Consider the following 15,000-nt stretch of genomic DNA (forward strand, 5'->3'; position numbering starts at 1 on the left):
CAATAGGACTGGAAACGGGCCACCAAGCCTTCTACTTTAACCACAGGCGTACTGAGGGCCAATAAAAGGCACAGAAGCATTTCTTGATCCGGGGCTGAGAACTGCATGCACAGGGACCTCGTGGCGCAACGGTAGCGCGTCTGACTCCAGATCAGAAGTTTGCGTGTTCAAATCACGTCGGGGTCACTCTTTGACATTTTTTTCCCCACCAAGTCTATATCTCTGACTTCTAAAGCAAAGCCAAAAGAAGGGCGCTTTGCATTGGCCGGGAATCGAACCCGGGCCTCCCGCGTGGCAGGCGAGAATATTTCCACTGAACCACCAATGCTTCACTTACATAGGCTGAGCAGAGAGCCCTGCCGTAGACAGTAGTGATGAGGCCCATGCATTCGCATGGGACACCTATGAACAAAGTTTGCATGGCAAGCCTTGGACTGCCAAACGTTCACATGCTGATGGCAGGAATCAGATGCAGGAGACTGAAACTATGAATGTTTCTGCTTTTGCTAAGGACAGTGGTTTGGGGCCAGTGTTGTGCTTGACAGAGCACGACATCAGCCTGCTCTCTGGCTGCTCCCGGGAGAAGTGGCTGACAGAAAGCACCCTCCAGACCACCAGCAATCTTGTGTTTCACAACATGCCACTGTCACTGGACTTTCCTTCTGGGAAAGCCTAGTCACTGACCTGGCCAGATTCCCTGTCCTCCCCAAAATCCTGGGGAGAAACGGGCAGAGTTCTGCGCCCTGCGCCCTCTTTCGCGTCCCTAACGCGCTCCCAACGCGCCCTACAGCCCTGGTCGGGCACAGCCCTGGTCGGGCTCATACCACTGGGGCCTCTGCCGAGGAAGAGCCCCGGAAGCCTAGGGCCAGGCCTATTGCACAGGCATCTTAGACCAGGCCATTCCGGGATTGCTGTGTTTCACGTCCTGCCCTTCAACACTCCTGGGAGGGCTTTCCCTGAGAACCCTCATGTCTCTGCCCTCCCAGGAGGCTGTGGTTCTATGCAAAATAGGGGGTGCACCACGGGCCGTCCCCTTTCCTCTCTCTCGCCAATATCTTTCACCAAAGCTGAGCCCTGCAGGTAAATGTATCTATCTGGCTGAGGGGCCAGGGAGGGCCTTTGCCTGCAGTCTTATAAGCCAGAGTGCAGAGAAGGCAGCAGCTCTGGGACCGGGACTCTGCTCAAAGACATATCTAACATGCCACAGTGGAGCTGAGATGGGCAAGACACGTGTCTCACAGGCTGGCAGCACACCAAGACAGTGGCAGGAAACTATGCTAACAAGGAAAGAGAAAAGTCACGTGTCTCGTGGCCTTCCCACCATTAGACAGTAGTCTGCGCAAGAAAACATCCAACAGTGACAGGACAACCAAGCAAATGACAAACGCCGTGCTGAATAAAGTCATCTTACATGACATTTCGTACAAAGGCCCAGATCATGGGGATGATCGCGCAGCAGAAGCAGCAAGTATCAGAGCCACCGAACCTGGGGTGAGTTACACGAGGAGAAAGGGCGACATGGGGACAGGGGCTATGGGCTTAGGGAACAGCTACCACAATGCAACCTCGGGTGTGGGGATGCCACTCATTGCGGGTACTGCCCTGGGATTTCCTTTTAGAAAGAATCGCTGGTTAAAGTGTAGTGCACAAAAAAAACAACTCCTCGATTACTCTATTAGATAACATCCTTTAACTGCCCCACCCACCCTGTGTGAGTCTCACCCACTTCCCGCCTGCTCCCTCTAGTCTGAGAGTTGTATCTCCACAAAAAACACACAGTGGGGCTCAATGAGCTGCTCATGTCTGACATGGACACCTAAGCAGTGCTGGATTCACAACCTGAAAGCCTGCAAAGGAAAGTGTGCCCGGCAGAAGATAAGCTGCCTGGCAACTCAGAACCTTCTTCTAAGAGAAGTAAGACATGTCACAATGGAGTCTAAGCCTACCTGTCTTATGCCAGGACCTTAGAGCTGCAGGCAGGAGCACAAAGGTAAAAACATATATTGAGTCCCAACACGCTCACTGCGGTGGTTGGTCTCTGTGGCGCAATCGGTTAGCGTGTTCAGCTGTTAACCAAAAGGTTGGTGGTTCAAGCCCACCCAGGGACGTATGCTTTTGCCTACATCAAGTCCTGAATTAAAACACAGCTGTCTGGCTTTGCTCTTAGAGCTCTCGCTTTGCCTGCGTGACATGCTCTATCTCAACATTTCTATCTTCTCTCATCTCTTCACCTCTAGTCATTTCCACCAATAGGACTGGAAACGGGACATCAAGTCCTGATTTAAAACACAGCTGTCTGGCTTTGCTCTTAGAGCTCTCGCTTTGCCTGCGTGACATGCTCTATCTCAACATTTCTATCTTCTCTCATCTCTTCACCTCTAGTCATTTCCACCAATAGGACTGGAAACGGGACACCAAGCCTTCTACTTTAACCACAGGCGTACTGAGGGCCAATAAAAGCCACAGAAGCATTTCTTGATCCGGGGCTGAGAACTGCATGCACAGGGACCTCGTGGTGCAACGGTAGCGCGTCTGACTCCAGATCAGAAGGTTGTGTGTTCAAATCACGTCAGGGTCACTCTTTGACATTTTTTTCCCCACCAAGTCTATATCTCTGACTTCTAAAGCAAAGCCAAAAGAAGGGCGCTTTGCATTGGCCGGGAATCGAACCCGGGCCTCCCGCGTGGCAGGCGAGAATTCTACCACTGAACCACCAATGCTTCACTTACATAGGCTGAGCAGAGAGCCCTGCCGTAGACAGTAGTGATGAGGCCCATGCATTCGCATTGGACACCTATGAACAAAGTTTGCATGGCAAGCCTTGGACTGCCAAACGTTCACATGCTGATGGCAGGAATCAGATGCAGGAGACTGAAACTATGAATGTTTCTGCTTTTGCTAAGGACAGTGGTTTGGGGCCAGTGTTGTGCTTGACAGAGCACGACATCAGCCTGCTCTCTGGCTGCTCCCGGGAGAAGTGGCTGACAGAAAGCACCCTCCAGACCACCAGCAATCTTGTGTTTCACAACATGCCACTGTCACTGGACTTTCCTTCTGGGAAAGCCTAGTCACTGACCTGGCCAGATTCCCTGTCCTCCCCAAAATCCTGGGGAGAAACGGGCAGAGTTCTGCGCCCTGCGCCCTCTTTCGCGTCCCTAACGCGCTCCCAACGCGCCCTACAGCCCTGGTCGGGCTCATACCACTGGGGCCTCTGCCGAGGAAGAGCCCCGGAAGCCTAGGGCCAGGCCTATTGCACAGGCATCTTAGACCAGGCCATTCCGGGATTGCTGTGTTTCACGTCCTGCCCTTCAACACTCCTGGGAGGGCTTTCCCTGAGAACCCTCATGTCTCTGCCCTCCCAGGAGGCTGTGGTTCTATGCAAAATAGGGGGTGCACCACGGGCCGTCCCCTTTCCTCTCTCTCGCCAATATCTTTCACCAAAGCTGAGCCCTGCAGGTAAATGTATCTATCTGGCTGAGGGGCCAGGGAGGGCCTTTGCCTGCAGTCTTACAAGCCAGAGTGCAGAGAAGGCAGCAACTCTGGGACCGGGACTCTGCTCAAAGGCATATCTAACATGCCACAGTGGAGCTGAGATGGGCAAGACACGTGTCTCACAGGCTGGCAGCACACCAAGACAGTGGCAGGAAACTATGCTAACAAGGAAAGAGAAAAGTCACGTGTCTCGTGGCCTTCCCACCATTAGACAGTAGTCTGCGCAAGAAAACATCCAACAGTGACAGGACAACCAAGCAAATGACAAACGCCGTGCTGAATAAAGTCATCTTACATGACATTTCGTACAAAGGCCCAGATCATGGGGATGATCGCGCAGCAGAAGCAGCAAGTATCAGAGCCACCGAACCTGGGGTGAGTTACACGAGGAGAAAGGGCGACATGGGGACAGGGGCTATGGGCTCAGGGAACAGCTACCACAATGCAACCTCGGGTGTGGGGATGCCACTCATTGCGGGTACTGCCCTGGGATTTCCTTTTAGAAAGAATCGCTGGTTAAAGTGTAGAGCACAAAAAAACCTACTCCTCGATTACACTATTAGATAACATCCTTTAACTGCCCCACCCACCCTGTGTGAGTCTCACCCACTTCCCGCCTGCTCCCTCTAGTCTGAGAGTTGTATCTCCACAAAAAACACACAATGGGGCTCAATGAGCTGCTCATGTCTGACATGGACACCTAAGCAGTGCTGGATTCACAACCTGAAAGCCTGCAAAGGAAAGTGTGCCCGGCAGAAGATAAGCTGCCTGGCAACTCAGAACCTTCTTCTAAGAGAAGTAAGACATGTCACAATGGAGTCTAAGCCTACCTGTCTTATGCCAGGACCTTAGAGCTGCAGGCAGGAGCACAAAGGTAAAAACATATATTGAGTCCCAACACACTCACTGCGGTGGTTGGTCTCTGTGGCGCAATCGGTTAGCACGTTCGGCTGTTAACTGAAAGGCTGGTGGTTCAAGCCCACCCAGGGACGTATGCTTTTGCCTACATCAAGTCCTGAATTAAAACACAGCTGTCTGGCTTTGCTCTTAGAGCTCTCGCTTTGCCTGCGTGACATGCTCTATCTCAACATTTCTATCTTCTCTCATCTCTTCACCTCTAGTCATTTCCACCAATAGGACTGGAAACGGGACATCAAGTCCTGAATTAAAACACAGCTGTCTGGCTTTGCTCTTAGAGCTCTCGCTTTGCCTGCGTGACATGCTCTATCTCAACATTTCTATCTTCTCTCATCTCTTCACCTCTAGTCATTTCCACCAATAGGACTGGAAACGGGCCACCAAGCCTTCTACTTTAACCACAGGCGTACTGAGGGCCAATAAAAGGCACAGAAGCATTTCTTGATCCGGGGCTGAGAACTGCATGCACAGGGACCTCGTGGCGCAACGGTAGCGCGTCTGACTCCAGATCAGAAGTTTGCGTGTTCAAATCACGTCGGGGTCACTCTTTGACATTTTTTTCCCCACCAAGTCTATATCTCTGACTTCTAAAGCAAAGCCAAAAGAAGGGCGCTTTGCATTGGCCGGGAATCAAACCCGGGCCTCCCGCGTGGCAGGCGAGAATTCTACCACTGAACCACCAATGCTTCACTTACATAAGCTGAGCAGAGAGCCCTGCCGTAGACAGTAGTGATGAGGCCCATGCATTCGCATGGGACACCTATGAACAAAGTTTGCATGGCAAGCCTTGGACTGCCAAACGTTCACATGCTGATGGCAGGAATCAGATGCAGGAGACTGAAACTATGAATGTTTCTGCTTTTGCTAAGGACAGTGGTTTGGGGCCAGTGTTGTGCTTGACAGAGCACGACATCAGCCTGCTCTCTGGCTGCTCCCGGGAGAAGTGGCTGACAGAAAGCACCCTCCAGACCACCAGCAATCTTGTGTTTCACAACATGCCACTGTCACTGGACTTTCCTTCTGGGAAAGCCTAGTCACTGACCTGGCCAGATTCCCTGTCCTCCCCAAAATCCTGGGGAGAAACGGGCAGAGTTCTGCGCCCTGCGCCCTCTTTCGCGTCCCTAACGCGCTCCCAACGCGCCCTACAGCCCTGATCGGGCACAGCCCTGGTCGGGCTCATACCACTGGGGCCTCTGCCGAGGAAGAGCCCCGGAAGCCTAGGGCCAGGCCTATTGCACAGGCATCTTAGACCAGGCCATTCCGGGATTGCTGTGTTTCACGTCCTGCCCTTCAACACTCCTGGGAGGGCTTTCCCTGAGAACCCTCATGTCTCTGCCCTCCCAGGAGGCTGTGGTTCTATGCAAAATAGGGGGTGCACCACGGGCCGTCCCCTTTCCTCTCTCTCGCCAATATCTTTCACCAAAGCTGAGCCCTGCAGGTAAATGTATCTATCTGGCTGAGGGGCCAGGGAGGGCCTTTGCCTGCAGTCTTATAAGCCAGAGTGCAGAGAAGGCAGCAGCTCTGGGACCGGGACTCTGCTCAAAGACATATCTAACATGCCACAGTGGAGCTGAGATGGGCAAGACACGTGTCTCACAGGCTGGCAGCACACCAAGACAGTGGCAGGAAACTATGCTAACAAGGAAAGAGAAAAGTCACGTGTCTCGTGGCCTTCCCACCATTAGACAGTAGTCTGCGCAAGAAAACATCCAACAGTGACAGGACAACCAAGCAAATGACAAACGCCGTGCTGAATAAAGTCATCTTACATGACATTTCGTACAAAGGCCCAGATCATGGGGATGATCGCGCAGCAGAAGCAGCAAGTATCAGAGCCACCGAACCTGGGGTGAGTTACACGAGGAGAAAGGGCGACATGGGGACAGGGGCTATGGGCTTAGGGAACAGCTACCACAATGCAACCTCGGGTGTGGGGATGCCACTCATTGCGGGTACTGCCCTGGGATTTCCTTTTAGAAAGAATCGCTGGTTAAAGTGTAGTGCACAAAAAACCCAACTCCTCGATTACACTATTAGATAACATCCTTTAACTGCCCCACCCACCCTGTGTGAGTCTCACCCACTTCCCGCCTGCTCCCTCTAGTCTGAGAGTTGTATCTCCACAAAAAACACACAGTGGGGCTCAATGAGCTGCTCATGTCTGGCATGGACACCTAAGCAGTGCTGGATTCACAACCTGAAAGCCTGCAAAGGAAAGTGTGCCCGGCAGAAGATAAGCTGCCTGGCAACTCAGAACCTTCTTCTAAGAGAAGTAAGACATGTCACAATGGAGTCTAAGCCTACCTGTCTTATGCCAGGACCTTAGAGCTGCAGGCAGGAGCACAAAGGTAAAAACATATATTGAGTCCCAACACGCTCACTGCGGTGGTTGGTCTCTGTGGCGCAATCGGTTAGCGCGTTCGGCTGTTAACCGAAAGGTTGGTGGTTCAAACCCACCCAGGGACGTATGCTTTTGCCTACATCAAGTCCTGAATTAAAACACAGCTGTCTGGCTTTGCTCTTAGAGCTCTCGCTTTGCCTGCGTAACATGCTCTATCTCAACATTTCTATCTTCTCTCATCTCTTCACCTCTAGTCATTTCCACCAATAGGACTGGAAACGGGACATCAAGTCCTGAATTAAAACACAGCTGTCTGGCTTTGCTCTTAGAGCTCTCGCTTTGCCTGCGTGACATGCTCTATCTCAACATTTCTATCTTCTCTCATCTCTTCACCTCTAGTCATTTCCACCAATAGGACTGGAAACGGGCCACCAAGCCTTCTACTTTAACCACAGGCGTACTGAGGGCCAATAAAAGGCACAGAAGCATTTCTTGATCCGGGGCTGAGAACTGCAAGCACAGGGACCTCGTGGCGCAACGGTAGCGCGGCTGGCTCCAGATCAGAAAGTTGCGTGTTCAAATCACGTCGGGGTCACTCTTTGACATTTTATCCCCACCAAGTCTATATCTCTGACTTCTAAAGCAAAGCCAAAAGAAGGGCGCTTTGCATTGGCCAGGAATAGAACCCGGTCCTCCCGCGTGGCAGGTGAGAATTCTACCACTGAACCACCAATGCTTCACTTACATTGGCTGAGCAGAGAGCCCTGCCGTAGACAGTAGTGATGAGGCCCATGCATTCGCATGGGACACCTATGAACAAAGTTTGCATGGCAAGCCTTGGACTGCCAAACGTTCACATGCTGATGGCAGGAATCAGATGCAGGAGACTGAAACTATGAATGTTTCTGCTTTTGCTAAGGACAGTGGTTTGGGGCCAGTGTTGTGCTTGACAGAGCAAGACATCAGCCTGCTCTCTGGCTGCTCCCGGGAGAAGTGGCTGACAGAAAGCACCCTCCAGACCACCAGCAATCTTGTGTTTCACAACATGCCACTGTCACTGGACTTTCCTTCTGGGAAAGCCTAGTCACTGACCTGGCCAGATTCCCTGTCCTCCCCAAAATCCTGGGGAGAAACGGGCAGAGTTCTGCGCCCTGCGCCCTCTTTCGCGTCCCTAACGCGCTCCCAACGCGCCCTACAGCCCTGGTCGGGCACAGCGCTGGTCGGGCTCATACCACTGGGGCCTCTGCCGAGGAAGAGCCCCGGAAGCCTAGGGCAAGGCCTATTGCACAGGCATCTTAGACCAGGCCATTCCGGGATTGCTGTGTTTCACGTCCTGCCCTTCAACACTCCTGGGAGGGCTTTCCCTGAGAACCCTCATGTCTCTGCCCTCCCAGGAGGCTGTGGTTCAATGCAAAATAGGGGGTGCACCACGGGCCGTCCCCTTTCCTCTCTCTCGCCAATATCTTTCACCAAAGCTGAGCCCTGCAGGTAAATGTATCTATCTGGCTGAGGGGCCAGGGAGGGCCTTTGCCTGCAGTCTTACAAGCCAGAGTGCAGAGAAGGCAGCAACTCTGGGACCGGGACTCTGCTCAAAGACATATCTAACATGCCACAGTGGAGCTGAGATGGGCAAGACACGTGTCTCACAGGCTGGCAGCACACCAAGACAGTGGCAGGAAACTATGCTAACAAGGAAAGAGAAAAGTCACGTGTCTCGTGGCCTTCCCACCATTAGACAGTAGTCTGCGCAAGAAAACATCCAACAGTGACAGGACAACCAAGCAAATGACAAACGCCGTGCTGAATAAAGTCATCTTACATGACATTTCGTACAAAGGCCCAGATTATGGGGATGATCGCGCAGCAGAAGCAGCAAGTATCAGAGCCACCGAACCTGGGGTGAGTTACACGAGGAGAAAGGGCGACATGGGGACAGGGGCTATGGGCTCAGGGAACAGCTACCACAATGCAACCTCGGGTGTGGGGATGCCACTCATTGCGGGTACTGCCCTGAGATTTCCTTTTAGAAAGAATCGCTGGTTAAAGTGTAGAGCACAAAAAACCCAACTCCTCGATTACACTATTAGATAACATCCTTTAACTGCCCCACCCACCCTGTGTGAGTCTCACCCACTTCCCGCCTGCTCCCTCTAGTCTGAGAGTTGTATCTCCACAAAAAACACACAGTGGGGCTCAATGAGCTGCTCATGTCTGACATGGACACCTAAGCAGTGCTGGATTCACAACCTGAAAGCCTGCAAAGGAAAGTGTGCCCGGCAGAAGATAAGCTGCCTGGCAACTCAGAACCTTCTTCTAAGAGAAGTAAGACATGTCACAATGGAGTCTAAGCCTACCTGTCTTATGCCAGGACCTTAGAGCTGCAGGCAGGAGCACAAAGGTAAAAACATATATTGAGTCCCAACACGCTCACTGCGGTGGTTGGTCTCTGTGGCGGAATCGGTTAGTGCGTTCGGCTGTTATCCGAAAGGTTGGTGGTTCAAGCCCACCCAGGGACGTATGCTTTTGCCTACATCAAGTCCTGAATTAAAACACAGCTGTCTGGCTTTGCTCTTAGAGCTCTCGCTTTGCCTGCGTGACATGCTCTATCTCAACATTTCTATCTTCTCTCATCTCTTCACCTCTAGTCATTTCCACCAATAGGACTGGAAACGGGACATCAAGTCCTGAATTAAAACACAGCTGTCTGGCTTTGCTCTTAGAGCTCTCGCTTTGCCTGCGTGACATGCTCTATCTCAACATTTCTATCTTCTCTCATCTCTTCACCTCTAGTCATTTCCACCAATAGGACTGGAAGCGGGACACCAAGCCTTCTACTTTAACCACAGGCGTACTGAGGGCCAATAAAAGGCACAGAAGCATTTCTTGATCCGGGGCTGAGAACTGCATGCACAGGGACCTCGTGGCGCAACGGTAGCGCGTCTGACTCCAGATCAGAAGGTTGTGTGTTCAAATCACGTCGGGGTCACTCTTTGACATTTTTTTCCCCACCAAGTCTATATCTCTGACTTCTAAAGCAAAGCCAAAAGAAGGGCGCTTTGCATTGGCCAGGAATCGAACCCGGGCCTCCCGCGTGGCAGACGAGAATTCTACCACTGAACCACCAATGCTTCGCTTACATAGCCTGAGCAGAGAGCCCTGCCGTAGACAGTAGTGACGAGGCCCATGCATTCGCATGGGACACCTATGAACAAAGTTTGCATGGCAAGCCTTGGACTGCCAAACGTTCACATGCTGATGGCAGGAATCAGATGCAGGAGACTGAAACTAGAAATGTTTCTGCTTTTGCTAAGGACAGTGGTTTGGGGCCAGTGTTGTGCTTGACAGAGCACGACATCAGCCTGCTCTCTGGCTGCTCCCGGGAGAAGTGGCTGACAGAAAGCACTCTCCAGACCACCAGCAATCTTGTGTTTCACAACATGCCACTGTCACTGGACTTTCCTTCTGGGAAAGCCTAGTCACTGACCTGGCCAGATTCCCTGTCCTCCCCAAAATCCTGGGGAGAAACGGGCAGAGTTCTGCGCCCTGCGCCCTCTTTCGCGTCCCTAACGCGCTCCCAACGCGCCCTACAGCCCTGGTCGGGCTCATACCACTGGGGCCTCTGCCGAGGAAGAGCCCCGGAAGCCTAGGGCCAGGCCTATTGCACAGGCATCTTAGACCAGGCCATTCCGGGATTGCTGTGTTTCACGTCCTGCCCTTCAACACTCCTGGGAGGGCTTTCCCTGAGAACCCTCATGTCTCTGCCCTCCCAGGAGGCTGTGGTTCTATGCAAAATAGGGGGTGCACCACGGGCCGTCCCCTTTCCTCTCTCTCGCCAATATCTTTCACCAAAGCTGAGCCCTGCAGGTAAATGTATCTATCTGGCTGAGGGGCCAGGGAGGGCCTTTGCCTGCAGTCTTACAAGCCAGAGTGCAGAGAAGGCAGCAGCTCTGGGACCGGGACTCTGCTCAAAGACATATCTAACATGCCACAGTGGAGCTGAGATGGGCAAGACACGTGTCTCACAGGCTGGCAGCACACCAAGACAGTGGCAGGAAACTATGCTAACAAGGAAAGAGAAAAGTCACGTGTCTCGTGGCCTTCCCACCATTAGACAGTAGTCTGCGCAAGAAAACATCCAACAGTGACAGGACAACCAAGCAAATGACAAACGCCGTGCTGAATAAAGTCATCTTACATGACATTTCATACAAAGGCCCAGATCATGGGGATGATCGCGCAGCAGAAGCAGCAAGTATCAGAGCCACCGAACCTGGGGTGAGTTACACGAGGAGAAAGGGCGACATGGGGACAGGGGCTATGGGCTCAGGGAACAGCTACCACAATGCAACCTCGGGTGTGGGGATGCCACTCATTGCGGGTACTGCCCTGGGATTTCCTTTTAGAAAGAATCGCTGGTTAAAGTGTAGAGCACAAAAAACCCAACTCCTCGATTACACTATTAGATAACATCCTTTAACTGCCCCACCCACCCTGTGTGAGTCTCACCCACTTCCCGCCTGCTCCCTCTAGTCTGAGAGTTGTATCTCCACAAAAAACACACAGTGGGGCTCAATGAGCTGCTCATGTCTGACATGGACACCTAAGCAGTGCTGGATTCACAACCTGAAAGCCTGCAAAGGAAAGTGTGCCCGGCAGAAGATAAGCTGCCTGGCAACTCAGAACCTTCTTCTAAGAGAAGTAAGACATGTCACAATGGAGTCTAAGCCTACCTGTCTTATGCCAGGACCTTAGAGCTGCAGGCAGGAGCACAAAGGTAAAAACATATATTAAGTCCCAACACGCTCACTGCGGTGGTTGGTCTCTGTGGCGCAATCGGTTAGCGCGTTCGGCTGTTAACCGAAAGGTTGGTGGTTCAAGCCCACCCAGGGACGTATGCTTTTGCCTACATCAAATCCTGAATTAAAACACAGCTGTCTGGCTTTGCTCTTACAGCTCTCGCTTTGCCTGCGTGACATGCTCTATCTCAACATTTCTATCTTCTCTCATCTCTTCACCTCTAGTCATTTCCACCAATAGGACTGGAAACGGGACATCAAGTCCTGAATTAAAACACAGCTGTCTGGCTTTGCTCTTAGAGCTCTCGCTTTGCCTGCGTGACATGCTCTATCTCAACATTTCTATCTTCTCTCATCTCTTCACCTCTAGTCATTTCCACCAATAGGACTGGAAACGGGACACCAAGCCTTCTACTTTAATCACAGGCGTACTGAGGGCCAATAAAAGGCACAGAAGCATTTCTTGATCCGGGGCTGAGAACTGCATGCACAGGGACCTCGTGGCGCAACGGTAGCGCGTCTGACTCCAGATCATAAGGTTGCGTGTTCAAATCACGTCGGGGTCACTCTTTGACATTTTTTTCCCCACCAAGTCTATATCTCTGACTTCTAAAGCAAAGCCAAAAGAAGGGCGCTTTGCATTGGCCGGGAATCGAACCCGGGCCTCCTGCGTGGCAGGCGAGAATTCTACCACTGAACCACCAATGCTTCACTTACATAGGCTGAGCAGAGAGCCCTGCCGTATACAGTAGTGATGAGGCCCATGCATTCGCATGGGACACCTATGAACAAAGTTTGCATGGCAAGCCTTGGACTGCCAAACGTTCACATGCTGATGGCAGGAATCAGATGCAGGAGACTGAAACTATGAATGTTTCTGCTTTTGCTAAGGACAGTGGTTTGGGGCCAGTGTTGTGCTTGACAGAGCACGACATCAGCCTGCTCTCTGGCTGCTCCCGGGAGAAGTGGCTGACAGAAAGCACCCTCCAGACGACCAGCAATCTTGTGTTTCACAACATGCCACTGTCACTGGACTTTCCTTCTGGGAAAGCCTAGTCACTGACCTGGTCAGATTCCCTGTCCTCCCCAAAATCCTGGGGAGAAACGGGCAGAGTTATGCGCCCTGCGCCCTCTTTCGCGTCCCTAACGCGCTCCCAACGCGCCCTACAACCCTGGTCGGGCACAGCCCTGGTCGGGCTCATACCACTGGGGCCTCTGCCGAGGAAGAGCCCCGGAAGCCTAGGGCCAGGCCTATTGCACAGGCATCTTAGACCAGGCCATTCCGGGATTGCTGTGTTTCACGTCCTGCCCTTCAACACTCCTGGGAGGGCTTTCCCTGAGAACCCTCATGTCTCTGCCCTCCCAGGAGGCTGTGGTTCTATGCAAAATAGGGGGTGCACCACGGGCCGTCCCCTTTCCTCTCTCTCGCCAATATCTTTCACCAAAGCTGAGCCCTGCAGGTAAAATGTATCTATCTGGCTGAGGGGCCAGGGAGGGCCTTTGCCTGCAGTCTTACAAGCCAGAGTGCAGAGAAGGCAGCAGCTCTGGGACCGGGACTCTGCTCAAAGACATATCTAACATGCCACAGTGGAGCTGAGATGGGCAAGACACGTGTCTCACAGGCTGGCAGCACACCAAGACAGTGGGAGGAAACTATGCTAACAAGGAAAGAGAAAAGTCATGTGTCTCGTGGCCTTCCCACCATTAGACAGTAGTCTGCGCAAGAAAACATCCAACAGTGACAGGACAACCAAGCAAATGACAAACGCCGTGCTGAATAAAGTCATCTTACATGACATTTCGTACAAAGGCCCAGATCATGGGGATGATCGCGCAGTAGAAGCAGCAAGTATCAGAGCCACCGAACCTGGGGTGAGTTACACGAGGAGAAAGGGCGACATGGGGACAGGGGCTATGGGCTCAGGGAACAGCTACCACAATGCAACCTCGGGTGTGGGGATGCCACTCATTGCGGGTACTGCCCTGGGATTTCCTTTTAGAAAGAATCGCTGGTTAAAGTGTAGAGCACAAAAAACCCAACTCCTCGATTACACTATTAGATAACATCCTTTAACTGCCCCACCCACCCTGTGTGAGTCTCACCCACTTCCCGCCTGCTCCCTCTAGTCTGAGAGTTGTATCTCCACAAAAAACACACAGTGGGGCTCAATGAGCTGCTCATGTCTGACATGGACACCTAAGCAGTGCTGGATTCACAACCTGAAAGCCTGCAAAGGAAAGTGTGCCCGGCAGAAGATAAGCTGCCTGGCAACTCAGAACCTTCTTCTAAGAGAAGTAAGACATGTCACAATGGAGTCTAAGCCTACCTGTCTTATGCCAGGACCTTAGAGCTGCAGGCAGGAGCACAAAGGTAAAAACATATATTGAGTCCCAACACGCTCACTGCGGTGGTTGGTCTCTGTGGCGCAATCGGTTAGCGCGTTCGGCTGTTAACCGAAAGGTTGGTGGTTCAAGCCCACCCAGGGACGTATGCTTTTGCCTACATCAAGTCCTGAATTAAAACACAGCTGTCTGGCTTTGCTCTTAGAGCTCTTGCTTTGCCTGCGTGACATGCTCTATCTCAACATTTCTATCTTCTCTCATCTCTTCACCTCTAGTCATTTCCACCAATAGGACTGGAAACGGGACATCAAGTCCTGAATTAAAACACAGCTGTCTGGCTTTGCTCTTAGAGCTCTCGCTTTGCCTGCGTGACATGCTCTATCTCAACATTTCTATCTTCTCTCATCTCTTCACCTCTAGTCATTTCCACCAATAGGACTGGAAACGGGACACCAAGCCTTCTACTTTAACCACAGGCGTACTGAGGGCCAATAAAAGGCACAGAAGCATTTCTTGATCCGGGGCTGAGAACTGCATGCACAGGGACCTCGTGGCGCAACGGTAGCGCGTCTGACTCCAGATCAGAAGGTTGTGTGTTCAAATCACGTCGGGGTCACTCTATGACATTTTTTTCCCCACCAAGTCTATATCTCTGACTTCTAAAGCAAAGCCAAAAGAAGGGCGCTTTGCATTGGCCGGGAATCGAACCCGGGCCTCCCGCGTGGCAGGCGAGAATTCTACCACTGAACCACCAATGCTTCACTTACATAGGCTGAGCAGAGAGCCCTGCCGTAGACAGTAGTGATGAGGCCCATGCATTCGCATGGGACACCTATGAACAAAGTTTGCATGGCAAGCCTTGGACTGCCAAACGTTCACATGCTGATGGCAGGAATCAGATGCAGGAGACTGAAACTATGAATGTTTCTGCTTTTGCTAAGGACAGTGGTTTGGGGCCAGTGTTCTGCTTGACAGAGCACGACATCAGCCTGCTCTCTGGCTGCTCCCGGGAGAAGTGGCTGACAGAAAGCACCCTCCAGACCACCAGCAATCTTGTGTTTCACAACATGCCACTGTCACTGGACTTTCCTTCTGGGAAAGCCTAGTCAC

At 52.1% G+C, this 15,000-nt stretch overlaps 5 non-coding genes across 5 annotated transcripts; 3 read left to right on the forward strand and 2 right to left on the reverse strand.

Annotated features, from left to right (window-relative positions):
- Nucleotides 1–2,649: 2,649 nt before the first annotated feature.
- TRNAG-GCC (transfer RNA glycine (anticodon GCC)) lies at nucleotides 2,650–2,720 on the reverse strand. The gene has a single exon. It is a non-coding gene; the product is annotated as a tRNA-Gly (tRNA).
- Nucleotides 2,721–6,802: 4,082 nt separating this feature from the next.
- Nucleotides 6,803–6,876, forward strand: TRNAN-GUU (transfer RNA asparagine (anticodon GUU)). Its single transcript has one exon. It is a non-coding gene; the product is annotated as a tRNA-Asn (tRNA).
- Nucleotides 6,877–11,569: 4,693 nt separating this feature from the next.
- Nucleotides 11,570–11,643, forward strand: TRNAN-GUU (transfer RNA asparagine (anticodon GUU)). The gene has a single exon. It is a non-coding gene; the product is annotated as a tRNA-Asn (tRNA).
- A 2,319-nt stretch (nucleotides 11,644–13,962) lies between these two features.
- TRNAN-GUU (transfer RNA asparagine (anticodon GUU)) lies at nucleotides 13,963–14,036 on the forward strand. The gene has a single exon. It is a non-coding gene; the product is annotated as a tRNA-Asn (tRNA).
- A 541-nt stretch (nucleotides 14,037–14,577) lies between these two features.
- Nucleotides 14,578–14,648, reverse strand: TRNAG-GCC (transfer RNA glycine (anticodon GCC)). Its single transcript has one exon. It is a non-coding gene; the product is annotated as a tRNA-Gly (tRNA).
- Between the last annotated feature and the right edge of the window lie 352 nt (nucleotides 14,649–15,000).

This window comes from Pleurodeles waltl, chromosome 4_1 (assembly GCF_031143425.1).
Source record: "Pleurodeles waltl isolate 20211129_DDA chromosome 4_1, aPleWal1.hap1.20221129, whole genome shotgun sequence".
In the NCBI taxonomy this organism is placed as follows: Eukaryota; Metazoa; Chordata; class Amphibia; order Caudata; family Salamandridae; genus Pleurodeles; species Pleurodeles waltl.